The 26,103-nt window shown below is 39.0% G+C and overlaps 1 long non-coding RNA gene across 1 annotated transcript; it reads right to left on the bottom strand.

The window, feature by feature from the left end:
- Positions 1–4,996: 4,996 nt before the first annotated feature.
- Positions 4,997–25,400, bottom strand: LOC135217189 (uncharacterized). Its single transcript, XR_010315076.1, has 3 exons — positions 17,539–25,400; positions 8,600–8,664; positions 4,997–6,820 (listed from the first exon to the last, which is right to left on the bottom strand). It is a non-coding gene; the product is annotated as an uncharacterized LOC135217189 (long non-coding RNA).
- Between the last annotated feature and the right edge of the window lie 703 nt (positions 25,401–26,103).

Raw genomic sequence — 26,103 nt, forward strand, 5'->3', positions numbered from 1 at the left:
TAATTATTATGCCAGTTGAAAATAATTTTTGAAGGGATGTTTGCATAATTCTGGTAAATTTAGCAAATATAAACCCAAATGTTGCATATGTGGTACATTAAGTGAAGAAAATGATCTTACTCAAGAATTTGCTAGGCCATTAATTAGATTAAACTTGACAGTTCATCCATTCTGGAACCAGTCCTAATGATAATGTTGAAAGATTTTTGTGTACCCATCAACAATTTTTAACTATGAAAGCATGAAGGCTAAAATGCATTTGCTGGAATTTTGGAGGGAATACCCTTCTTTGACACCACCTCATGTACACAGCTTTCTCAGTCTGAGGAGGTATGCATGGGAAAGCAATTGATCAACACTTTCTCCTCTAGTGGAAAGTCAAGTGGGTGCGCTGCACTCTCCCCAAAAGTAGTGTGTCCTTTGCCACATCCTACCCCCAACTACATTTAATGGCCAAAGGGAGGATGAAGTCCACTGAATACTTATGCAAGGTGTGATCTTCTCTTGGTATTCAGGGAAGCCCATTCTTTGCCTTATTTCTGGACCACTTAGCTGCTGCTAAGTCATTAAGATCTCTGTCTGTTGTTATTGTTGTTGCACCTGCTAAAGCACTCTACACTGCTGAGCCACTGGTAGTGGTTGTCCTACCCAGGGAAGTTGCCCGAGTGCATTAACCACAGCTAGTGCTCCTTCAATGTCTGCTTTCCTCACCTCGATCGGTTCTCCTGCACCACACTAGCTCTTCATCTTCATCTGCTTTTTCTTCCTCTTGCATGAAGTAGTAGTCCAAGAAACCCCTATCATAAGTGCTTCCAGGCTTCAACTGAGCGCCTTCCCCCATGCAGGGTTAGCTTCAGTGTGATGTCTACCATATAGGGAAGTTAACATGGTTCTTGTGTATGCTTCATTCAGAGGATTCCTGTAATGTCTTGGACAGGATGACTCGACTCCTATGCTTCTACTGAAATACATTATGTTGAGTCAGTGCTAACAATGTTTGGTGAGTGCGTGATCTAATTGTACACTTGGAGACAGTTCAGATGCTACAGTTCACTGTTATATTAGACCTTAGGGTATCTTAATGGTTTTCATGCACATGACTGTTCACCACCTCAGCTGGTTCCTGGTTCACTCTGGACCTCGAAGGTGAGTGTGGCAAAAATAACTTTCAAGTTCACCTCTATTACTTTGGCTTTTGCCAATCAGGGAATCTTGTAGGATAATGACTATGGCAAAACTCTTCAATTCACAGGTCATCCTTGGTTAGTAGCTTGTCAATCAGTACCAGCAGAATTGATCATGCATCATATTTCCCCGAGAAATCATTGAGGCAGGCTTGTGTGTCATCCTGCCTCTTTGGAGAGGATCATTCTCATGTTTTTGGTTATCGGATAAGACCATAGGGTTTAGTTCTATCAGTACCTCACCAGAAGTTCACCCTTGTGTGTGCTCCTGAAGCAAGACCGTTGCTCAGACTGCCATGGTTTCGGCTAGCTTGTGGGGTTTCAGAAAGTGAACAGTCTGATCTCCAGTTCATCAAGTTCTTTGCTGTCAAGCACATATAGGAAGATCCTTCCCCAGCCACTAACACCAGAAAAATTCCATTTCCTGGACAATGCTGAGACTATTCCCCCGCAATTAGACTTAAGTCTGTGGAATGACAAATGACCTCCCCTGGAGAGACTCCACCATGAAGATACAGCCTTTCTAGAACAGTGGAATCAGAAGCCATGCCCTATTTCCAGGCAGCATCATGGCTCAACCTATGGGTGACCATATGTGCTAAGTTCACTGCCACATGTCTCATCTGAATAAGAAGGCTTAGTTGTTCATACGCAGATCAAACCTTTGGTCTTAACAATAGAACTTTGCCTAGGGTCCAGTGATGGCTGTTCAACAAGTGTGACTTATCCAGTCCCCTAAGCAGGACAATCTGTACCTTGCCAAGTTGATTGTGTGGCGTAGGGAATGAGGGAGTTGACTGGTCACTTTTCTTTCCCTTATTGCCTTTCTTCATTCCTGTAGGCCGTTTGAAGAACAGACACATCATACGCTGGAACTGGCTTAATGCAGGTAAGCGTTGTAGCTATACTGTTACATTACTTTTCATGTTCCATGCAACATGCAAATATGCTTCTCGGTAGCTAAACTCCTCTCTCCAGCAAGGGGAGTAAGTAGTGGTAGCAAACCCATTTCGAGTAGCCGACGTGGTGTGTTGCCCGAACAGATGTATTTTCTTTTGGACTTCCATAAATGCAATGAATCTGGTCATGTTCTATTGTATTTGAACCCAGAGGACTGAGTGTTAGATATCCAAATATCTACCATCTCAAAGGCTTAGGTCTTCTCCTTTAGCAATCTCATTTCCAAGAAGAATGATCGAATGTGCTGAACTCCTGTCGGTTCAGGATTCTCATACCTCCTTCCAAGTATGAGTCTTATCCTACTGTTAAGACCGAAGGTTTGTTCCACGTATGAACAAATAATTTTGAATAAATTTGCATTTTTCATAGCTAACAAACCTGAGGTCTTAACATTGACTGCCTACCTCTAGCCACCCCTCTTACTTTTTCATCCTTGATTGGAAGAAAGACTGATGCGTCACTGGATTCAAGTGCACTCTCTCAACATGCTTCCACCTCAGCCATGCATTGGATGCCAGATGCCACAGATTCCTTGCATTTACAATATTTTATTATTTTAACAGGTTCCAGCTGCGCTAGAAGTTTTTATCCTATCAAGACCTCAGGTTTGTCAGCTATGAAAAATACAAATTGATTGAAAATTTGTCTTTTTACAAGGTAAGAGACTGACTTCCTTCAATCTCACTTTGTCATGAGAAGCTGGGACATGGTGTCTTTCCTCTTCTCGACACAAGTTTTGACTGAGATCAGTCTTTCATTATGGAAACGTCTGGTACACTGAAGCCTCTTTCTCTTTCCAAAGGGTAAGGTAGAAGCAGCAGTGGAGACACATAAAGAGAGTAAGAATTCTCTGAGCCACAGTGTGGTCTCTTTCAAACTCTCCAATGGGATGAAGGCCATTGCAGCCAAGACTTTTGTGTCAGGCTTCTTCCTGCAGAAATGGCAAGGAACCTTCCTGGCACTTTTGTCCTCCCCCTACCAGCCCTGACTAGGAAGGTACTGTAGATTTAAGCTGGAAAAAGAATGGCCTGTGTTGGAGTTCATAAAAAGGGTGACTTCACATTTTCGGTGGATCTGAAGGACATGTACTTAAAGGTGACCTTCCATCACTCTTCCAGAGTACCTCAGCTGTGTCTACAATAGGATGGTTTACCAGTTCAGTTCTGTGCTTCAGACTGGCAAGTCCCCTGAGGTTTGCATGCAGGTACTCACCTTGGTGCCACCTGATTATATACTATATATCAGTTTAGACAGAGTTATTTCATTTTTATTGTTATTTTCTGCATTGTCAAATTATGGTGGAGGTCCAATGTATGGGCAGCATATGGTTGATTTTAGGTGTCTATTGATGTATTTAAGTTGTGTTATGACGTGGGCAGAAGGAGACACGTGCGTGGGTCGTTTGGTTGGTAGGAGCGAGCTCTCTGTTGGATAGGAGTTTTTGGGTTGTAAGTCTTGTGGTGGTGTTTGAAGGTTTAAGCTGGAGTACACTGGGATCAGAGAATGTGTACAGGTGGGTAGATTGCACATTTGTTTTTGAAAGGAAAGATTAGGCCAGGAAAATATTCAAACCACCATGGGTTCATCTGCACGTTATGCATAAGCTTGCTGTGTTATATGGATGAATTTCTAGTTCTGGTGTCCTTGGAGGTGCAGTTGCTCCAGAACAGAGATAACATTCTAGCATTTTGCAATAATGAGAGGATTTTGATTTATTGGGGGAGGTGAGATCTCATACTTAAGCAGTAGGCGAAGTACCTGGGTATGCTTATAGACACAGCAGCAGCAAAGCCTTTTCTTAGGAGGCTAATGTCAGCTGGCTCAAGGTTTCAGCAATTCTTGACAAGAGAGGAGCCAGCTCATTCTTGACAGGTAATCCTAAGTGACTTGCACAGACTACTCCACTTATATTTTCAGTGACAATGAAGTGACATTAGTCAGCCGCAACTGTTCCCCCCTCCCAGCTTGTGCCCTAGAGTGGGAGGTCAGAAGGGGTATTGCTTAGTGCCTGGATGTCAGAAACAACCTAGTTGTAGTTCCCTTGAGTTCTCCATCTCTAAAGATGTTCCTGTTGATGGAAGCATCAAATCAGGGTTGGGGCACACACCTTAGCAGGATGTATATTTCTGTTTGTTCAAAGAACAAACCTTTTGAGCATGTGATGGGTCACTTTATGTAGTGTTGATGAGCAACATGCTTGTAGTGGCATATGTCAATAAACAGTGGGGGCTGGTTGCTCTTCACCTCCCACTTGGTAGCAGATGCATAAGTGGGCAGTTTGCCCATGCTGTAGAACTGACAGTCAGGTACAAACCAGTACATATAGGCTTGTTGGCAGGCCAGCACAGCTGCCAGGGGTATGTAGTAAATAGACAAAAGTGGTCCTTACACCCTTATGTGACAGAAAAGCTTTGCCAGATTCTTGGTGTGCTTTTAAAGATGCTTTCTAACACTCCTGGGACAATCTTGATGTGTACACTTCATTTAATCGGATCTGCTTGGGTAACTAACATACTGCTGATCACACTAGACTAAATGACCCAACAGCCCTATGTTGGCCCAAGCAATTTTTGCTGATCTGCTGGCGCTCTCTGTCAAGGTGTCGGGGAGCTTTCCATTTGGGAGACTCCTTTCAGTCACATGTGCAGTGGTATCATTAGGTGGTACACACCTTCCAGCGACATGCTTGGATATCCTGCATCTACTGTGAGGGGAAAGGCCTTTCTTGTAGGACTGCAAAGATGTCAAACTAATTAAGATCCACATCTATTTTCTTTCCATGGAGAGTGGGCCATTTTGTGACTGGTGTCATGGAAGGGGGATTTCTCCAGTTAGCTTTTATTCAGAAACCGCAGACTTTCTCGCTGAGATAAGCTCCTCCCTCTCTCTTAGATCAAAGCTATTGCTCTGCCTAAGCTAGGTCTTCAAGACCAGAGGGTATGGATCTTTCAGCTTTGGTGGAGTTATCCATGCTCTTGATGAGCTTTGGCCTCCAAAGTGGGACATGATTTGTCCTCTGTTACCTAATTTTGGTGATATAGATAGATAGATAGATAGATAGATTTTTATTGACCATTCTCCACAGAAACATCAAATACAATATTATGAAATTACACAACAGTCCAAATACATAAACTCATTTCACAAGTTACATTTCCTAAAAAGGAAAAAGTAAATTAAAAAGAACTGTATTCAAAACAAATGGCAACAATAATTAATATTAATTTTTTAAATGACACAAAAGAGATCATATCGAGAGCTGTTTTAGAATATCCAATTCTATATCACATAGCAACAATAATATACAATAGACTAATAAACATCACACATTCAGATTAGACTGGAAATGTGTTAAAATTGTAACACAAAATGAAGTCAGCTGGGCGAGGCACAATGAGACAGTTTGCATCTTATTATTTGAAAACCTTCAAAATTAAGCTTGCGATATGACAAACATTTGCATAGTCTGATCTTTCTGCCATCAAGTCGCTCATTGATGAGATATCAAATTGGGTCTGAATCTGGTAGGTCCTGGGGCATGCTTCGATTACATGTTGCTCTTGATGAGGCTTTGGGCCAAGTTCTCACACTCAGACTGTCTTCCTGCTAGCCTTAGCCTTGACAAACCATATTAGTGAGTTATTTGGCCTTTCCAATCTTGCCCATCACTCAAAAGGATAGGGAATCTTGCTTGTTCTTGTTCATTCTTGGGGTTGTGGCATGAACTCTAACCCCATCAATTTTTGACATGCTTGTTCTTGTTCATTCCTAAGTTTGTGGCATGAACTCAAACCCCATCAATTTCTGATGAAAGATAAGAGAGCTTCTCGGTTACCTCTCTCAGGGACTTGGTGGTGGTGATCTGGCCTAGTTTCTGACATGCCTAGTGCGAGCCACAATGTACTACCTTAAAAGGAGCTAACCTCTTACTCCAGTGTCAGCTCCTCTGTTAGTATACTGTCAAGTAGGTGGTTTCCATGAAAATTCTTTCTTTTCTAATGTTTTCCGAGTAATACAGTTGCACAGGTAATGAAAGCAGGCGTCTGGAGGTGTCAGACTATCTACCTCATTCTACGTAAGGGATGTGCCCGAGTCCCAAGATTCCTTCTACTTGCGACCTGTTGTCTGCTCCAAGATTGTGAAGTCACTCAAGCTCCTCTCAGATAGTATCCTGACTAAGGTACTTCATTGGGCATTGGGTAGAATGGTTAGGTGACTGGTTTTTCTATCTTTTCCTCTGTTAGGCAGCAGCTGGATCAAGTGTGGATGGAGGTAAGCTACACAATTGAGCAGCCAGTCTTAAGAGCCTTGGTTTATCAATGCGACACTCCACTTATCATATGAAACCATTAATTTTTTCTGTCCAAACTTTAGCTACCTTACGACTTTTGTAACATATTGTATGGGCCACACTTGGTTTCTCCTACAAGAGCAAGATTTCAGACATGTATTAAGGCTCAGGGTGTTATCACTATCATTCCTATTACAAACCAAATAGGTTGGCTCAGGGTGTTATCACTATCAATCCTATTACAAACCAAATAAGTTACAGGAGTCATGCTCTCTGCTCACTTCTATGACTGAATACATTCTTGGATAGAAACTGAGCTTGGGATTCAGTTGAGAGACGACCTTCCACCTAAGGAGTGATCTTCATAAACTCATGGTTTGTATCCCTGTAGGAACAAATAAATTTATTAAACATATTTTTCTTTATTATTCAAACCAGAGCCTATTATCTTAATTCCACCTCAACCAACCCCACTTTGTACCTAATACCAAAGGAAAAGGTGCTTTGTGATGGTAACTGAATGTTGGTTTCACCCAATCACCCTCCCACCTCCAGTTACTAAGTTCCCATGAAGGATTCTGGCTCATGCTGAAGCATACTCATACCTAAAAGACTGGAAAATAAAAATTTAAGTCTTTATTTTTTCCAGTGTAGTTTTGATATGACTGCTCTTATACTGTTGAACACAATACTGTGCAAATTACAGATAAAGCCAGAAATAAAGATTTTGTTAAACTTACAACATTAAAAAAATATCAGTACACATAGTAACACTCCAATAAAGTAAAATACTTTATCAGAATCAGTATAAAACCTTGCTGTTGGTGATGTATGAAGAATATCTAAGTTAAACATATCTGTACTTGTCACTTACTAGGATAGGCGCAAATAGTGCTGGTAAATATGCATACACACACTTTATAATTAAAAATAAAAAGCAACCAAGATGTCCATAAACCAATGTACCATTATGAAAGGCTACACTAGTTACTATTTGTATAATTAGTGTAATAAATGTGTTTAATAGTATCTTATGATGAATAAATGCAATATATACTAGTTAAGCAATTGGTTGCTAAATAGTGAGACTGCTGTCATCCGAAGAACTCCCAGTTTGGCTAATGGATAAAACTCTTTCATTACTCTGACTGAAGCTGAATCTATCATTTAGAGGTTTTATACAGACAGGTGTGTTTAAGTTATATTTCACTATTTTGCATTCCAGTGAAATCATTGTATGCAACATCAAATTTATCCTTTACAGTTAAGATGTGAAGTTGAGTTCTTTCAAGTCTTCTTAAATTATCTAATAATACTGATAACTCAGTCTGAAACACTTCTTGATTGAGTTCCCTTCTGATCTAGCTCTTCGTTCTAACACATTTTCTGGATCTTAATACAGGTCTTCATCCCACTACTTTCACATCTGCCACTTCTCTGACTAGCTACACCTCACTATCCCCTAGAATCCTACCATTTTGCCATGGGAGGGGGGGGGGGGCCCACTTCAGAGAACAACCACTTAAACAGAATCGCTATGTTTCCCCAAGTAGTGTTTCTAAACTGTATTAACTAGGCTTCATTACCTTTTACAAACTCCTTTTTCTGCACTTCACCCTATCAAGATTGATCTTTTGATAATCTCATCTTCAAATTGGTCACACTTGCTTGACCCATGAAAATCTGACTAACAGTCTGCAAGACCCAGTCCCTGTATGCAAACATTGAAAGTTATACATATGTGAAAGCACAAGCATCAGACAACAGCATCTAGGTTTGAAAAGAAATTATTATTTTGTCTGAACCTTCATCCTGTTTTTGGTAATTTAGTTACTATATTAATTAAAATTATTTTAATTTCTAAATGAACAGTAAATTGTTACTGGAAATCATTTAAATTTAGCATTAAAGACAAACATTTGCTTTATAATATTCATTGTAACTGTTCAGTGGGTTGATTAAAACCCTAATAAGAGTAGTAATAATAACCTGCAAAGTTATGAATATGATCCTTGGCCCCCAATCCATGCAATTAAGAGTAGCTGACATGGTTATATTATGTGAAAATCCAGTTTCAAGCTCTGTTTTTGGTGCTGGTTTGATCTCAACAGACTAACAACCTCAAGGCACTACAAGTATTACATATATTAAAGTACATACATACCCAAGAGCAGAAGAGGGGGGTCATTCATGCCTCTTGTGTAGTTTCATGTTAGGCATTGAAAATACCTGGAAAAACAAAATAATTAGTCTAGTGACAAGTATACAAGTCCCAAAACTCTGATGACCTTAGCTCAGAAATTACCTACTGTAAGCATTTTTTTTTTCCCCACTGCTCCCCCAGAAAACCTACAATAACAGCACTTCTTATAGTAAACTATAACGTTTGCAAAAAGAAAAATTCAGATAAGACCAAACTTAAACTCTTTTTATTTCATCTTTGTGGCAAAAAACTAGTCAAGATTCCTAGTAATTACTTTATAGAAACACACAATCCATTGTCAAGATACTTTATAGAAACACACAACAATCCATTATCAACATTAGGAATTCAAAATTCTGCGTAAGCGATATCCTGCAGGAGAAATCACTGGGATGGAAAACAAATTGTCAGTTATTCAAATGCCCATGGGCATTGCTATGAATTTTTTTTTTTTTTTACTTATCCCTTTTAACTTATCCATCCATAAAATTTTCAGAGCTGCCAATCCTGTGAGAGTTGTGTTTCAAACCACCCAGTTAAACTAACCTAATTATAATAAAACCTTACAATGAAGGTGAGCTAACTGATAAAAAGTTATCACTAAACTCACTCTAATATTATGGATGAGTAAATTTTAAAGAATACATTCCTAGCAAGAATAAGATTTAATTTGATGCAGCAAAAGATTATGTTCAGTAGACAAAGTTTCCTCTAAAGTCCAATTCCCAGACCAAAACAGGTAAGCCCTTATACATAATTGAAGTAGTATACCAAAATAAATGGGTAATTAATCATCCAACAAGACTTTAAATAATATTGACAGAACCCCTATGTGAAATCCAAGTTTATACAAAATCCAAAATCTTCTTCTTCCTAGCTTAAACCCATTTTTATATGGGGTCGCCATTACGAATGAGTCGTCTCCATCGATTTCTGTCTTGTGCCTCGTTCTCATTTATACCTTTCAATTCCATATCTTCCCTTACACAATCCCGCCATCTCTTTCTTGGTCTTCCCTTCTTCCTTCTACCCTGCACTTCCATTTCCATCGTATGTCTTCCAACATGACGTTCCTCCCTTCGTAACAGGTGTCCATACCATCGAAGCCCTCCTTCCTGTATTTTCTTTGATATTTCAGCTACCTTTGTTGATCCTCTTATATACTCATTTCTAATCCTATCTTCCCTTGTTACTCCCGACATCCATCTCAACATTCTCATTTCTGCTACATCCATCTTTTTCTCCTCTGTTTTCCTCATACTTGCCGTTTCTGTTCCATATAACATTGCTGGTCTGACCACCGTCCTATGGAACTTTCCTTTCAATTTCAGGGGGACCTTCTTGCACAGAGTACCCCTGATGCAGACCTCCAGTTATTCCATCCTGCCTGAATTCGGTGTCTCACCTCTTGGTCCATGCTTCCGCTATCCTCTAATACGGACCCTAAGTACTTGAACTTCTGTACTTTCTTTATTTCTTCCCCACCCAATCTTATGCTACTTCCACCGTCCTCAGTAATACTAGAACACATATATTCGGTTTTTGATCTGCTTATTCTCATTCCTCTCTCCTCAAGTGCTGCTCTCCACCTCTCCAACCTCCCTCCAACTCCTCCTTCCCCTCTGAACACAACACAATGTCATCCGCGTATAATATGCACCATGGCACTGCTTCTCTAACATCCCTGGTCATTACATCCATCACGATGTTGAAGATGAATGGGCTAAGTGCTGACCCCTGGTGTAATCCAACTCCTATCTCAATCCATCCGTCTCACCAACACTACTCCTCACTCTAGTATACACATTCCTGTACATCTCCTGAATAATTCTGACATACTTTTCCGGCACCATCTTCTCCCTCAAACATCTCCATATTTCTTGCCTTGGCACTCTGTCATAGGCCTTTTCAAGGTCTATGAATACCAGATGCAGGTCTCGTTGTTTTTCTCTGAATTTCTCCATTAGCTGCCTTATGCAAAATATTCCATCCGTTGTGCTGCTTCCCTTCATAAATCCTAACTGTTCCTTCCCTATTCTAACTTCCTCTCTCAGCCTGCTATCTATGATTCTTTCCAAAATCTTCAACGTGTGAGACATTAGTTTTATACCTCTATAATTACTGCATTCCTGGACATCACCTTTACCTTTAAATATGGGTATCAATATGCTTTCCCGCCATTCTTCTTCTGGTATCTTTCCTGTTCGAATATTTTTACCATCAGATCATACAAGATGTCTACCCCTTCCTCTCCTAAGGCTTTCCAAACTTCGACTGGGATTAAGTCAGGTCCTGTTGCCTTCCCATTTCTCATTCTTTTTAAGGCTCGTATCACTTCATCCCTAGATATCCCCATTACCATTCCCATGTTTGCTTGTCCATCCTCTCTTACAAGTCTTTCATTTTCTTCATTTAGCAGTTGTTCGAAATACTCTTTCCATCTTTTCAGGATGTCTTCTTCCTTTTTTACGACAGTACCATTCCTATCTTTCATTTGCTTAATATGGGTGATGTCCTTTGCTCTTTTATTTCTTACTTTTGACAGTTTGAGCATCTTACTCAACCCTTCCTTGGTTTCCAGTTCATTATAAACCTCTTCATATGCCCTTGCCTTAGCTTGAGCTACCACCCTTTTTTACTTCTTTGTTTCTTTCTCTTAATCTTTCTCTGTCCTCCTGCAGCTGTGACTCTTTCAAATCTCTTCTTTTTCCTCCCTTTTACCTTTCACCACTTCCCCCACCTCTTCTTCCCACCACCAGCTCTCCTTTTCCTCCCATACTATTCCAGATGTTTCCCCTAGTATCTCCTTTCCATGTCTTCTAATCACTGATGCATTATGCCTCCACCATTCTCCCACATCTTCAATTCCCAGATCAACCTCTCCCAGCACTCTTCTCCTGAACTCCTCTCTTCTTATCATTATCCCTCCCTAACATTTATACCACTTGATTTTCTTTACCCCATTCTTTTTCATTTTCTTTTCTCTTTTCATCTTTAAATCCATACAAAGGAGCCTATGTTGGGGGGCCACGTGGTCACCTGGGATAACTTTACAATTCCTAACTTCCACCAGCCTTGATCTATTGTAAAGGAGGTAATCTATTTGTGTGCATCTACCGCCACTCCTGTATGTTATCAAGTGCTCCCTCTTCTTTTTGAAGAATGTGTTCACTATTGCCATATCAAAGGACACAGCAAAGTCTACTATACTCTCTCCTTCTGGGTTTCTCTCCCCAATCCCATGTCCTCCATGCACACGTTTGTATTTTTATACAAAATCCAAAATAAATGATGAAATTACACCATTTCAGTTGCCAAAATAACTACAAAATTCATGTATAAAGGAAAAGAACTAAAACTAACGAGTTAAAATAAAAGACAAGAATCCAGGCTCAGAATCTTGGTGCTTCTAACTAAAATACCAAACCCAAAAGTGGGAAATAAAACTTTCCCAACGCTGACCATTCCCCGGTGAAGAAGGTTAAATATAATATATTATATGATGGAAACACAGTATACTAGGTTAATCCCAACTGCAAATTATATAAATCACACACATCTCAAACCTATTAAAAAGAGAAAGAAAAAAAAATGCATTGCCATCCAACAGAAAAGAGCCCCATCGAACTGACCATAACTGAATGTGGATGATACAAATATTTTATTTATGAACTTTATGCACTTGTACATGATGATCAGTCTACTTACAATTATTATTACTGAATAATAATCATAAAATGTCACATAGGTGAATCAGAAAATAATAAAAGAAAATGCCCTATCCTGACAATCCCAAATGAATTTAGTGGATTGTGGGTAGACTTCAAGCAATATAAGGCTATAGTCCCATGGCAACATGGTAAATCAAAATTTACATAGTAGCCAGTAAATCCATAAGAACCAGTAACAAACTTTTGTAACAGCAATTCATATCCATATCAAAATCACATATGATAAGATCATTCTTAATTTTAGTACTTTGCCATACTACTACATGTTCTTAGCAATAGGCAATCATTTGCAATATACTATAAAACTAATCAGACCTTAATAATAGTGCATCCAATTTAAAAAATATATACAATGCCATAGGGGATTTGACATGTGAAACTAAAGAATTGTGACAAGCAAACAGAACTAACAAATAACACTTTGTTGATGAAATGATGATGATATAAATACATTTGTCAAAACACCCACAGTGCAATGTCATCAACTGACATACCCTATAGTCCTTGCCTGTTATAAAAAGATGTGACGGCAGGTTGTGGATGATTATGTATAAACAATTATTAATCAATAAGATACACTATACGTACTCCAAGAATTAATAGCCAATAAGATATAAATATACTAACTTAATGAAACCCCTCATTCTTGGATAAACTTGGCAAATTCCAAAAGTCAAAACCATTCAGGTACATTAAATAGCTACACTTTGCAATATCTAATGGGGTCTTTCTGGGGGGTTTTAAACAGGAGAACTATGCAGCAGCACATATGTTCCATTAGTGGTACCTCGTTTGTCGAACGTTTCTTATGTTGAACTTTCCGTTTTTAAAACAAAATTTTTGAGAAAACTGTGTTGTCTGTTGAACAAATGTTCATACTTCGAACTGGCTGATCATCTAGTTTCATACTTGTATTCGACGGCCTACTGGTTCTTACAAGTTAAACTGTATTAAATGTTTTTCATTTACAATAGTATAGAGTTTAATTGAAACAATATTTGACACAAGAAAAGTATAAAGCATTTAATATGGAATATTGCTTTCAATATAACATTTAGCATAAAAGATGTATAAAATCGTACGTAACTGCGGTGACGTCACGCCCAGCTGACTCGAGACTGAACGAGGGAGGGTTGATATTGTTGAGGAGAGAAGAGTTAAAATATTACTGTATGTATGTAAAAGCAATAACAATTCACATAAAAAAAGGAATTTCCCAATAAATTTAACGTAATGATAAAATATGAAAACAAACAAATGCACTACAGAAGAAAAGAAAGTCTTTATTGAGCCAGTTTTTGATGCACCGAGTGAGACGGTCTAGCTGAACAATATTAACAAAATAGTAAATGAAAGAACAAAGCTTTTCACAATCAAATTTAGCACAAATGATTAAAAAAAATAATTCGTCACTGCGGTGATACACAGCTAACTTGAGGTAGAGGGAGGGAGCGTTTATATTTTTGAGGAATAAGGAATGAATGATTATAAGTTATCGTGCGTTGTGGTATTGTTAAGGAGAGAAGAGACAGTAAAATCCTTACTGTAATATGTACGTAAAAGCAGTACCATTCACATAAAAAATAAAATGTTATTTCACAAATTTAACAATGATACAACATGAAAACAAATGCAATAAGTAAAAAGAAAAAAAAAGCTTGCTCGAGTCAGTGTTTGGTGCGCTGAGAGAGAGAGAGAGAGAGAGAGAGAGAGAGAGAGAGAGAGAGAGAGAGAGAGAGAGAGAGAGAGAGAGAGAGAGAGAGAATGCTCTGCTTCCCATTGACTTACCAGCTGATCTAGTATGATTATTCGCCCATTTCTTTTCACTTACACTCGATTTGCCCAAATCACTTTTATTTTTGTTACTGTAAAATACCAATCTAGTGACAAATGCTTGTTACGATATTTTACTACTGTAAAAGTAACTCAGCTCTGTGATAAACAAACTGGCACCACTTTCAGATTCTGCATGCCTTCGATTGTTTGTTGAAACGGCTTCCTTGTGAAAAGTAATTTTATCTCTCTTACCTTTTCTTGCATTCTTAATACTTATTTCTTTGCCAAATCCTCATGTTTGTTTTAAAAGTCTGCCATTTGCCAACAGTAAGTTGATGTATTGTGGGATAATTATCTTTCGTGCACTAAGATCCAAGTGTAAACACGCTGATTACTCTCTCTCTCTCTCTCTTTCCCTGTGACACAATTGGACACACACACTATCCATTCCTTTTGATTGTCTTTGTACCTAATATGTGAATAAAATTGATTTTGTTATCAACCTTTGCATACTGCAACCAATTCAGTTTGCTCAAAGGGTTCCCATCTCTCCCCCCTCCATCCCACAGCCGGACAGCGCCATTTTTACCAAACAGTTCGTAAATCATACATAAAAAATAAAATTTAGAAAATTTTACTTCATATAATGTACTATTTCATTACTTTACACTCTTAATTTAACTTTTGAACACATTAATAATAGAAAAAAATGTGAAAAGGAGGACTTTTTGGGTTGACTGGAATGAATGATCCTGATTCTCTTTATTTCTTATGGGGATATTTGTTTCGTATTTCGAACAAATCGTACTTCGAACAGTCTTCTGGAACAGATTAAGTTCGAAGTACGAAGTACTACTGGGGATCCTCTGTAACAGTGACGCGGCAGGAGACCGATGAGTTAACCATGTTCATCTCTCTCATGTTTAGCTAGGGAAATTGTCTGTACTTGAAAATAAGGAGGGTCTAAAAATTTCCATTTCTGCAGGTGTGATTCTTTTTATTCCATGCTTTATTAGCACCAAATGGTGATAGCGATTGTCACCTTCATTGAGATGGCTGAAGACACTGACTGGGTTTTGGTCCATTGTTATTGTCAGCACATGACTAAAAATCTACTTGAAATCTAAGTTCATACAACTGTAAGGACATTATGTAAAAGAATTATAAGACCACACTACGCAGAGAGAGAGAGAGAGAGAGAGAGAGAGAGAGAGAGAGAAAATGCTGATGAGCACAAGGTCCAACCCTCCTATGGGAGGTCAGTATATTCTATGTGCAATAGAACATCCTGAATTCCTTATAATTACAAGTAATTACAATGATGGTGACAAAGGCTGAGTAAATGCCTATCTCCATCTTCATTGATAGATAATCATCCTTTGCAAAGCTGCAAGGATGAGATCAATCATCAGTTGCCTATCCCCCCAAAAAAATTTGACAGGATCTACCAGAAAAAGCAGACATGCAACCCCATAGAACAATTAACAGGGGTCTATAGTTCGTGTACCAGACCCTGGAAATGAGCATCACCATTACACACAGTTCCCAAAGCAGTAATCACTCCACACGGTACCAGTATGCCACATTCTACTTGTGGAGATTGACTTGGTCAACCAGCTGAAATGAATAGATGAGGTACCAACACCCTCCATATAACTCCAACTCTATAACCAGCAAAACATTGCTTAAGACTGCCACAAGCTCCAGCTGTGTGAGACCACCAACCACTCCCCCTCTTTGCAAAGGAGGTTATGTATGGCAGGAAAGTATAAACTTGTGCCTTGCTGCCCTACCAGCAGCCACACTATCGAGGGACCCCAGTGTACAGTTGAAACCTGTGCATTTGCTACATGGGAGGTTACAAAAGTTCATGAACCCACGAGTTCTGCTACCTTTTGCTTTAAGCAAATGCTTGTTTTTTTATTCATCAGGACCAACTGTCCTGTAGCATCCTTCTTTTCCAATTGAGGGTTGTAGCTCGGTTAATACGAACACTTATAAAAGAAAAAGAAAGCTGAAGAAATGGAAATCTATAGAAAGGATGAAGATGCAGTTTAACTGAGCACGGAGGAATAATTGGATCTAAGTGTTCTAAGGTAACTTGTCACGTAGAAAGCATGGAAGAGGAAGTTTTTAGAGAACAACTGAGAAAGTGATATGTTGACTGTGAGGCGGAATTGTTAGAATTTAGGTTGAGAATGGAGAGCGTGTGTGCATGGTTCTTGAGTATGTGACAATATGTTAGGGGCGTTAGTATGTTTCTGATAAATGTGCCTGGAAGGTGCACAAAACAGTTGATGTCTGGATAGATTTCTGCACAGTTGTTGATTCAGAAGTAATGAGAAGACTTGTTTTTCTAGAACTACCACCTTTCAAAAGAAAAGGATTACTGGTGAAGAAAGTAGGCTACTATACCACACAGAAAACAAGCTGCTTACAATAAAACCAAACTTGGAGTATACTGTGGTAAATTTCAATATCATACTTGATCTTTATCAGACGCCATTGGTTATCCGAGAAAAATGGAAGAGAACAAAGGTGAACCAAAAACTTTATGTGGAAAATTTGTTGCACTCAGTAGGAAGATTGAAAGAATATACACTACAAAATTACAAGGGTAATTCCTTCCACTGAATGTTCTCTGGTAATAAGGTAAATTGTATGAAACAGGCCGTTAGGCAAAAATTCTTCCTTGCATATTGTAACGTGTTTTCAGACTTGTCAGAAAGTCTAAAGGTTTAAAAACTTGCTTTGCAAGTTTAAGTAGGCTAATTAAATCAGGTAAGAGTAATTAATTAAGTTCAATTAAACTAATGGAGACTTTGAGTAAATTAAACCAATGCCATAAGATTTCCAGGGAAGTTCAGTTAAGCCAAGGAATTATATTAAATTTCGACCCCGTTAAAGTAAAGCTAAGGTAATCACAAATAGTAATGGTAAGTATAGAGACAGACCTAATTTTGGCTAAATGTTCTAGGTATTACACCCATGTAGTTATGTAAACCCATGTAAAATTGTTCAATCTAAGTCTATGCACAATTAATTCTCATAAACTCCAATATTAGAACAGCCTAACTACGTAAAAAGGTCTCAAAAATTAACTAAGGTAAGGAAAACAGTGCATTACGTCTTAAGTAAGTTAAATGTTAATTGACAAAACTGCTTCCTATCGAATGACTGTTGACTCGAATCGCCTGCCTGTAATCATGGTGACCTAACCTATATGGGAACCATATACCGAACCTACCTTAAAATTAGCCTAGTTTGGACACACTCATCTTAATTCATCCCCAACTGGAAACAAATCCTATCTATATTTAGTCAGTAAAACCAGCGACCTCTAATTATGTTCATGAAATGAATGGGTATGGTGATAAAATTTCTTCTACTTACCGACATGTTCCAACAAGAGTAGTACAGATGGCGGCTTCAAATTTTGGTTGTAGATGAAGATTTGGAAGGGATATGGGTTAGGATAGGTACTAAATAGGAAGGGGTGTCATACAAACCAATTATCTTACAGGTTATTAAGTTCTACAACCCTTCACTATATAAATTATACTCAAGTTGAAGTTAATGAAACAAGTTGTCAAGCATCTGTCATGCTCTGTTTAAACAAGGCCTAACCAGCCTGCCCTTGGCCTATAGCCACAAAAAAAAGGAAAAAAAACTTATGGCAGGTCAATGGTTCTTATCACTCCCTAAATCAATTTCTTAACTAATTTGAAAGGACAGTTAAAACTGTTTATTAAATCAATCTATCAACTTTTTAAATGCTAAGTAAAATTAATCAAAGTATTTAAGATACAGTATTAAAAATGTTGCTACGCTCACTAAAGAAAATAGAGTATAGTGATTTATAGCTCTTAGCAGTGACTACTAAAGTTAGAAAATGATATGTACAAAATAAATTTACAACATCCTCCCAGGGGGAGAAAACACAAAACACAGTTTTGTTAGGTTGGTTAAACAGGTTCATCATTAATCAAATTTGTAAAAATCACCTTGAGTTGGTGGCAGCTCTTCTCTTTTGTCTCTTTTCTGCTTGATAGCCTTTGGAATTTTGACTGTCTTATAAATTTTGCTCCACAGCATATACAGTACATACAGGCAGTCCCCGGGTTACAACAGGTTCGGCTTACGACGTTGCGAAGTTAAGGTGCTTTTCAATTATATTAATCAGAAATTATTTCCAGGGTTACGGCGCCTTCAACGCTGATCTGGCAGAAGAAATATGACACCAAAAATGCAAAATAATCAATATTTGAAGGTTTTTTTGATGAAAAATGCAATAAGAATGCAGTTTACATAGTTTTAAATGCACCCAAAGCATTAAAAGTAAGGTTTTCTTAGGAGTTTTGACAATGTTCCGGCTTATGACGACTTTCAGCTTACAACGCGTCTCAAGAACGTTACCCCCATCTTAACCTGGGGACTGCCTGTATTCACATCTTCTGGCTTAGAGACCTCCAGCGGGTAAAGTTTGTCAACTGACTTAATTGTCTCTCCGTTCTGGTCTGTAACTTCACAACTCTGACCAGTCCATCAGAGCTGGGCATCAGCTGAAAGCCCCTTGCCAATTTTCACATACAAATGAGGGGTGTCGTTACGTACTAACAGCACATCTACTTTAATCCTAGTTTGGAATGGTCAGCTCAGATCCCTGTTGAAATAGTGTGTATCTCTTAGGGACTGCAAGTATTCCCTCTCACAGTGTTCCTGGAATGCATGTATTAGCTGAGATATAAACTTGAACTTCTCATTGCATCATTTGTGGTCAAGCTCAAAATTTGGGTCACTCAGATAGTCCCGGTCTATGGTAGTGGGCAGAGTTTAACCAGTAGCCATACACAGGTGAGAAGGAGTAAGGGCATCAACGGTATCTGGAGACATAGCATCCACATATTGTTAATGCGACACTCTGTCTCAGTGAAAATGGTATTAAGTTCCTCAGAATTCATCCTCTTCTTGAATATAGCTTTTTTAGGGCTGATTTGACATTGCCAACTATCCTCTCCTAGAAGCCTCCTTGATGGGGTGCCCTAGGAGTCATGAATGTCCATTTACAATTTTCTCTAGTCAGTGTGGACTGTACGTCAGTGACATCATATAAAGACTGAATCAATGAAGAGCCAGTCTTGAAGTTAGTGGCATTGTCAGAAATCATTTGACAAGGGCAGGATCTTTGTGAAGTAAATCGTCTGAAGGAATTGAGAAAAGCAGTGCTGGTTAAGTCTTTTACCACTTACAGGTGACAAGCTCGTGTTGAGGTACAAGTGAGCACAACTATGTAAACCTTGTCCATTTCTTTAGTGTATGGATTGCCAATAAGAATTTGTCCAGTCAAATCTACTCTGGTCACCTCAAATGGCCGGAGACTGTTCACTCTGCAAGCTGGTAGAGGTGGAGGAGGAGGCCTGCGCAAAGTGGGGCCTTCCAGACGGTCACATGGTTGGCTCTTTGATTTTATCTGCTTGACACTGTCTGAGTCTTAGTATCCAGTACTCTTCTCTCACTTTGCAAATTGTGTCGTGAACACCTGCATGAAGAACCTTTTCATGTGCATGAATGACTATAAGTCCAGTCAAAGAAGACTTTGGAGGTAAAAGCAAAGGAAATTTACTTCTAGTACTTGTAAGGTGGTCAGCATTTTGTAGTCTCCCAGTGCATCTAAAAAGTCCACTCTCATCCAGGAACAAGCCTAGGCATTTAACTCTGGTTGGAATTTTATGGGAATTTTTGTTAAGGTATGGCATCTCTGGGAAGTACTGAATCTGCGTGAAGCCAATAAGAATTTGTAATGCTTCTGAGTTCAGTAGTACTTCAACATTTTACGAGTTTACAGGTCCCGAGTTCTTAGTTTTAAGATTCTCAATTGTGTTTATGGAGCCTGGTCTTTCTTGATCTTCGACCACTCTCCTAGAAGTTCTGGCGGCAAAACATCATCCCACTATTTAGATAGTTTCCTGACCTTTTAAATAAGAACTTTGGCTCGTACAATTATGTGAGCAAACAATCCTAGAGGGTCAAATACTTTTGAAAGGTTGCTCAAAAGTAGCCATTTGGTAAGTGGAGCTTCCTCAAAGGTAGGGGATTTTATGCTTAAGTGGTCAGTCTTGTATAGTTCCAATACTGTCCTAGAACTTTGACAAGATCTGAGCCTTCTGCTGTTCCCTCACCTTCCTGTGATACCATTTAGTTTAAAGTTGGATCATTACTGATCCATTCTCTTAAAAGGCATTCCAGCATCTGACAGAACTTCCTTTGGAACTTTGTAAAGACTGGAGAGGGTGCCTGTTGTAGGTAAGGAACTAATTATGTTGTCCACATAAAATTTGGTCATGAGGAAACTAACTTCAGGTGAAGTGGGGTAAGTTTCAGTGATGTAGCAAGGTTGACTGGAGTAGAAAAGGTGAGCAGGTGGCTCCAAAGAGAACTGATCTAAACCTATAGGCTTGAAGGTCCTTTTCATTGTTAGGATCTCTCAGCCAGATGAACCGTGTATAATCACGATCTCTAGGTTGGAGACCTACTTGTAAGAATGCTTTGCTCATGTCTGCCGGCACTACAAATAGGTCAAGAAGAAATTCAACAAGTCTGTTAGATGACCAGTCAAGGATGGGCCAGAGTATAAGCAATCATTCAGACTAGGGGCCTACTTGTCCATCCAGGTACTTGCATCAAACACAATACGAATGGGTATTGTAGTTGAATCCTTAATCACAAGTAAATGGGGTAAATAATGTACGTAGTTCAACCTGTCTTCTGGTACTGTTTCAATGAAGCCCAGAGACAGTTGTTCTTTGATGATCTGGTTATAAATTTCCAGATATTTATTAGTTTGTTTCAGTTTGTGAATAGTACTGTTGTCTTTTCCTCGAGAGTGCTAAGTTGGTAGGGAGTTGTTTCCTATCGACTTTCCAGGGGAGAGATACCTTATATCGTCCTCCAACCATATTGATGGAATTCTTGAATTCTTCCAGTACAAATTTATCTTCAGGTGACATATCTTGATAAACAAATCCGTCAGATTCTAGGGTCCAAAGCTGTTGGATGGGGTAAGCAAATTTGCTATCAGACATCTCAAGTGGTGTCTTTAGAGCAGCTTTGGAAGGTTCATCAACTGCTAGTCTCATTAGTTACAGAATGAGTACTGATAGGGGCGTCATTTACTAGGCAGTTTACGAGCGACCAGATATCCAAAGGACTCAATCACCTTTACTCCATTTGCCTGAGGAGCATGGATGAAGTGAAAGTAGTGATCCACGCCAACAAGCAGTTTTACCTGGTCAATCTGACTACTTGACAAGTTAGGGTCAGCTAGGTTGACATTCCTGCTCTTCAGTTCAGAGACTAGCCTACACAGTCCATGAGGCCTAGCGCTCTGAGGTAGTTTAGGTACAACAATAGCCTTTAAAGTTACGAGGCTGTCATCGTTTACCCTTACAAGTACAGTGACCGTACTATATTCTCTAGGTGCTTTGGTATCCCAGAACCCACTGATGCTCAGTTGGACAGGTTCGTCTCGTTTAAGTTTACTCTTCCGCTGCCTCTTGTGTGATGAAGGTGCGTTGTGCCCTGGAATCAAACAGTGATCTCAGTTCCTTGGTGTTGTCTGAGGGTGGACACACCACTTTCATTAAGTCGGTAGGGAGAATTCCACTAGTTTGTATCTTTAAGCCTTTGTCATTGTGCCCACAATAGTTCACAGCAGACTTCAGTTGAGGAATCAGGACCCCCGTATACATCAAAATGTACCCTAAATTTCTCAATGGATTTCAGTAAAAAGACCATTTCCCAACAAAATTGACCAGGGTAGACAATCTGAACTATAGGTCAGGCCTCAATGGGAGACAAACTTCAAAACTGCTGCCAACGGACTGAAGACTGAGTGTGTGTGTCTACAAACTGCCATATAGTATTGTATATAATATATTTTTGTACTGATTTCAGGGTGAGAAATCTATTTTTAGCATTATTTTTTAATTTCAGTTACAGATTTCCTCTGAAATACAAAACATATATAGAGAGGAAAAAATTTATTTAACATGACATGTACGTATTACACTTGCTGGTAAAACATACTTATTTGTTTAGAGCTGCTGAAATGAAGTGAGATTTGTATGCATTGTAATTTCTGCTGTTCAAAAATTACAATGCTAAATGCTAAGTGTAGTTTGACCATCACTTCCACCAGATTTTGCCTTGCAAGAGAATAGCAACTTGGGTTTGTATGGCCCTGACCAAGCTGCAATAGATGCTAATAAAATTGAGTTTGTCATCTCACTTGTTCGCTCTCAAATCTTTGATTCAACTTTAAATGTGCCATATGAGCTACCAACCTACAGTGGTATACATGCACTGATTTCCGAGGTAAATGTCCCTCTGATAAGAGTAAGATTTCTTCCCAAGATTCCAAAACTAGTAACAGAATATGTTGCCATCTGCATGGCACTCACAAATTTCCAGTGTTCGTCAGCAGTTGAAAAAGCCTGTTTTACCTATTTTCAGTGATGAGGAGGTCTTCCAGATTGTGACAGAAGGGGTCATGTCCGAACCTGACACTTTCTATGACATATATCCAATGATGTGGATGTTCCATTATTGCAAAGTACTCCTGCGTTGTGCCAGACGTCTCATGGTTGGTACAGGCTTTGATGATGGATTGATTGAGGAGTAAAGTTTTGCATTCAGTCCTTGCAGGCTCCTACTATGTTCTTGCTTTTAAAGGCATGTTAATCATTGGTGAAGTAGTACTCAATTTTCTAAAATGGAAAGCTTTCTGGGAATCAAATTCAGAGGAACTAAACACAACTTTCATACACACAGTTGTTGACATGAAAGACAGTCTCTGGGGTCATAACATCCCCCCAGGAATTGTCCGAGAAGTTCCGATCTGATAGAGAAGGGAACTGGCCATTCCATATTGCTGTGGTGAGAGGATCAATGAAGATTTTCACAGCATTTGATGTATCTATTACCTTAGGTATGCTTCATGATACCTTGAGAGAATGGAAGTCTTGGAAGTTGAACAAACCATGCTATTTTGCCATTTCATGAAGGGTCAGTTTGTGGTTCAAGACAGAGAAGGAGGCAAATTCAGTGCTGTTTCACGAGACGAAACTCAAACAAACCATCAACAGATGTGAGAAAGATCCAAGTGGACATGTGACTGTTGAAAGATCAGATGAATCAATAGTAGCAGAGTTTGAAATGTTCCATGAGATTACGGGAATCACCAAATCACCGAACCCTTTAGTCAGCTGACTAATACTGGGTTGATGGAACACCTTGATGCAACAGTACTTCACCATGAGCTTTGTGGTCAAAAGGTCCTTGTCTTCGATGAACGTATCATTACATTTGCTGGATTTCATCTCACAGTGTCAGAATCCATTTGTGTTCACCACAGTACAAGTGCTATTACATGCATCGTTACACATCAGATGGTGGTTTCAGAAGTGATTGCAAAGCTGCTAAATGCACTTGAAATTGGAGAGAAAATTAGCTCTGGAAGATTGCGCATTCAACCCTACACAGATGAAAACACGTCATCCTCGATTTCATGTCGAAAATTAGGCAATATCCAAATTTGTCAATCTTTCAGAATTTCAGCCAAGCCATCAACAATACCCTCAATTATGCAAGGAACATCTCCCACTCAGAATGTACCCACCTTGTATTCGACTCTTACTGCGAGTCATCAATCAAAGAAGGAGAAAGAGCACGACGAACTGAATAATCTGATGGGTCAATCAATGTTGTCACAAAGACTGAAGCAGTGCATTTACCACAGCAGATGGGAAAGTTTTGGGCAAGTCCCAAAAACAAAGAAAAACTACAAATTCTTGCACGAGATTGCCCTAATGGATATAAGTAACCTTGTCAGTGGAATGGTAGTGAATGATGGCGCTGTTAATGCACAGTTTCAAGCACCATTGATGTACCCACTTGTTCCAGCTACCAAAGACTGTAGGCTAATTTCACACATATCATGGAGTGTTGAGAGGGTGTGATAGAGTAGTAGTCTTATCCAATGACACAGATACCATTGCAATGATCTTGAGGTACATGACCTCCTTCAAAGCCAAAGGTCTGAAAGAGTTGTGGAATGAGTATGGAACAGAACACAAGCAGAAGATACCACTGCATACTCTGCACTTCAGGTTGGGAGAAGATACTTGTAGTGTCCTTATCAAAGTCCATATACTTTCAGGCGATGACACCGTGAGTAAAATTGGAACCAAACTTGCAGCTCTTGTCTGCCAACCCATGACTTTGATCAACTTTGGAGAAACCAATTCACTGACTGATGCTGATATCTGTTCTTTGAAACTTTGTGCTGGTGCTTGCTCACATATGTACAATGGTTGACACATTTGAACTTCAATACAGCTGCTGTTTAAAAGGTAAATCTTCAATGAGCTCCCGCCAACTCCCTCTGTGATTTGCGGTTATATACAGATGTTTCTTTGTGATCAGAAATGCTGTCATGCTCCTAAACCCAAACAACACTTTGGATCCCAGGGACTTTGGTTGGAAAGACGAGTGGCATTCTTGTTCCCGAGAGATTTCTAGACCTGATTCCATCTGAGATGCTCTTAATATGTCAGTGTACTGGTAAATGTACCAGGAGGTGTAAATGTAAGTCAAGTGAATCAAACTGTGTAGAATTTAGTCACAAAGAAAATAAAGTATGCATTAATAAGCGTTAAATAATGTTCAACATTTTCAGCCTACTCCATCTCTACATCTCATAATAATGCATAAGCCTACTCCATCTCCACATCTCATAATAATGCATTTAATGGACAAAATATTGAGTCTTTCCATGGAAATCTGCCACAATAAAACTTTGTTTACTGCATCAAGTGTTACATACTATTTCAACCTTGATTATGTATATCAAAAAAGAACATATTATATAGTAAATCTTAGATCTATAGACACCAAGGAAATACAAAATACTATACAGTTAATTGAAGATTTTCTTATTTTAAAGGATATCTGATACTGACAATGAAAACGTAAGACTAACAATGGATTCTTCACCCTGAAATCAGTACAAAAATGATGTTTTTATAATAAAACAAAGTTTTAATTATACTTACCAAGTAATTACATAGCTGTAGTTTCTGTTATTCGCAGCAGTATAGATTCAAAATTCGCGGTAGCGACACCGATAAGTGTGTAGGTGACACAGTCTTGCCCCCCCTAGCGAGAAGGTTAGGAACAACACAGCCAATTAGCTCATTCCATTTATGCTTATGTCCATCAGCGGGGAGGAGGGAGGGCTCTGATCATGTAATTACTGGGTAAGTATAATTAAAACTTTGTTTTATTATAAAAGCATCATTTTTAATTATGCAACTTACCCAGTAATTACATAGCTGACTCCCACATTGACAGGAGGTGGGATAAATAGACACACTCTACTCTAAAACGTTAAGTCATGTAATGAATTAGAAATAGATAAGTTGCTAGCATTGAAACAATGCTTGTTGTTCCTTGTTAGTTAAGAGAGCTTCCAGTAGAGACTGCTTCTGGTTGGTGCTCAACTTAACCTGTAGTGGCACAGCAGTAAAGCTGAGGGTTGCCTCTACTTAAGGGGGAGCCTTGTAGCAAGGATGATTCCAATTGCTCACAAGGACTACAATTTGCCCTTGCCCTGGGCACAGTACCATAACAAAAAACAACCAGATTATTATGTCACCTACACTCAAGTAAAACCCACAACCCGTCCACTATGTATCGGGTGCTCTGGGTACATTGTACCCTCTTGGCTCCCTAAACTTCGATCCTTCACTACCAGGTGAAGGTTCGGACAATAGTAGGGAATCCTATGCTTTCTTCCTCAATACCATGCCAGTAATTAAAATTTTCAAGGTACTGCCTAAAAAAGCAATTTTCCAAAAATTTCTCTTACGCCATGAGAAATGATGAATGATCACGCTACCA

The sequence above is a fragment of the Macrobrachium nipponense genome, chromosome 7, assembly GCF_015104395.2.
Source record: "Macrobrachium nipponense isolate FS-2020 chromosome 7, ASM1510439v2, whole genome shotgun sequence".
Taxonomy (NCBI): Eukaryota; Metazoa; Arthropoda; class Malacostraca; order Decapoda; family Palaemonidae; genus Macrobrachium; species Macrobrachium nipponense.